Raw genomic sequence first — 2,882 nt, 5'->3', positions numbered from 1 at the left:
GATCAGGTGCCTCGAGGCCGGACGGGCAGGTAACTGAGCTGGCACAAGAGATGGGGGAGTTAACCTGCGCTTTCTACAAGAACTTGTACACTGCAGAGGGTACGACAAATATGGATACTGTGTTGAACACGGTTCCAACCAAGGTAACTGCCCAGATGAATGATCAGTTGCTAGCTCCTTTTGAGGAGAAGGAAGTCAAGGAGGCTTTGTTTCAAATGTTTCCTACGAAAGCACCAGGACTGGATTGACTTCTGGCACATTTTTTTTCAGCGCCATTGGGATATCTGTGGAGGGGAGGTGATGGAGGTGGTGCTGAGGATGCTGAGGGGCCAGGATGATCCATCCTGTGTTAATGACACTTTAATAGTGCTAATCCCGAAGGTGGCTAATGCAGATGATCTGAGTCAATTCCGTCCGATCAGTCTATGTAATGTTATCTACAAAATTGCTTCAAAGGTGGTGGCCAACAGACTGAAGATGGTTTTGCCTATGATTATTACTGAAGAGCAGTCGGCTTTTGTCCCAGGTCGGCTCATTACTGATAACGTGATCACGGCGTATGAGTGCTTGCACTTCATGAAGAAGAAGAGAGCGCGCGAGTCTTGCTGTTGTGCTCTAAAGCTTGACATGAAAAAGGCCTATGATCGTGTGGATTGGGAATATCTACGTGCTATCATGATCCACCTAGGATTCCATAGCCTATGGGTGAACATGGTAATGCAGCTTGTCTCTACTGTTTCTTTCTCAGTTTTATTAAATGGTGAACGACTTGACTCTTTTAATCCAACAAGAGGGATCCGTCAGGGAGATCCGATCTCGCCTTATTTGTTTCTCTTAGCAGCAGAGGGCCTTTCATGCCTTATAAACTCAAGAATTCAATTATCAGCACTTAATGGTATTAAGGTGGCTCCATCAGCTCCGGTGGTCAGCCATCTGCTCTTCGCGGATGATAGCCTGCTGTTTTTTCAAGCAAATATTGCGAGTGCTCAGGAGATCATTGATGTGATGAATATTTATTGTCAAGCTTCGGGTCAGCAAATCAACATCGACAAGTCATCAATCCACTTTGCTAAGGGAGTTCCGAACAACACTAGGGAGCAAATAAAAAATATTTTGGCTGTCCAGAACGAGTCTCTTAGCGAAAAATATTTGGGTATGCCCTCTGATGTTGGTGCCTCGACCAATGGGGCGTTTAGATACCTGAGGGACAGGGTGTGGAAGAGAGTACAAGGATGGATGGAACAATCTCTCTCAGCAGGAGGGAAGGAAGTGTTAATCAAGGCAGTTGCACAAGCCATTCCAACGTACTCTATGTCTTGTTTCAAGTTACCATGAGGATTGTGTGAGCACTTAAATGACATCATGCGTGGTTTTTGGTGGGGCAGTAAAGAGGGCAAAAGGAAGACATGTTGGGTGTCTTGGGATACTATGATCAAGCCCAAGAAGTGGGAAGGCCTGGGGTTCAGAGACATAGAACTCTTCAACCTGGCATTGCTTGCTCGTCAAGCCTGGAGGATTCTGAATGACCCGGCTTCCCTGAGTGCTCGCATCCTGCGAGCAGTTTATTACCCCGGAAGCGAGTTCCTAGAGGCGAGTCTGGGTGCTGCACCATCTCAGGTATGGCATGCGATTTTGGAGGGGAAGGAAGTGTTGCACCAGGGTATCATTAGAAGGATTGGGACAGGCGAGTCAACGAATATTTGGAGCATGAATTGGCTACCAAAAGATGGTCACCTCAGGCCACTGGCCTGCCCACGGCCAAATCCACCACAAATGGTGAGTGAGTTATTGGACCATACATCGGCGTCATGGGATCGAGGGAAGCTTCAATATTTCTTTACGCCGATGGATGTGGATATCATCGGCTCTATTCCTTTGACCACTAGGAGGCAGGAGGATTTCTAGGCATGGCATTACGAGAAGACGGGCATTTTCTCGGTTCGTTCGGCCTACCGTATGCTGGTGCAAAATAGAGAAACAAATAGAGCTTGGCTAGAGGGTATCTCCAGCAGATCAGATGTACGGGCCGATGAAAAGGAATGGACCTCTCTATGGAAGATCAAGGTCCCTTCGAAGATCAGGGTCTTCCTATGGAGACTGGCGAAACATTCGATTCCGACGGGAAACGTCCTCCATCGACGGAATATGGCACCAAAATATGTTTGTCAAATATGTTGTGCACGTGATTCATGGAAGCACTCCCTGCTTGAATGTAACATGGCCAAGTGCATCTAGGCGCTAGAAAAGGAGGAGACAATGGAATATGTGTGCAACCTTCACGAGCAGAACGCAAAGGCCTGGCTAGTAGCAGCAAGTTCATCTTTACCACAGGAGGAAACCATAAGAGTAATGGTAACACTATGGGCTATCTGGCACGCCAAGAGAAAGGCGATATATGAGAATTCCTTTCAGAGTCCGTTATCAACACGTTGCTTTGTGGATAGGTTCATATATGATCTCTCTCTATCAGGGACACGACAGGAAGTAAAAGAGCGACCAGTACTCAGCTCTCCAAGATGGATCCCCCTCCACAAGGGTTGATGAAAATTAATGTAGATGCTGCTCTATCAAAAAATAAAGTTTTCTCTTCTGTAGCAGCTGTTGCAAGAAATGAAGCGGGAGATTTTCTTGGAGCATCTTCAGTGGTTATAGAAGGTATTACTGATCCAAAAACTATGGAAATCTTGGCATGCAGGGAAGGTCTAGCTTTAGCAAATGATCTTTCCTTTCGCCGAGTCCAAATGGCCAGTGATTGCAGCAATGCAGTGAGAAGCTTGTCGGGCTCCACACTGGGGTCTTATGGCCATATCATAAAGGAGATCAGGGAGGGAGCGGCTTCTTTCCAAGAGATGGTCTTCGTCCATGAAAGGAGGGAAGCTAAT

This window comes from Panicum virgatum, chromosome 5K (assembly GCF_016808335.1).
Source record: "Panicum virgatum strain AP13 chromosome 5K, P.virgatum_v5, whole genome shotgun sequence".
Taxonomy (NCBI): domain Eukaryota; kingdom Viridiplantae; phylum Streptophyta; class Magnoliopsida; order Poales; family Poaceae; genus Panicum; species Panicum virgatum.
This window is presented reverse-complemented; position numbering follows the sequence as displayed.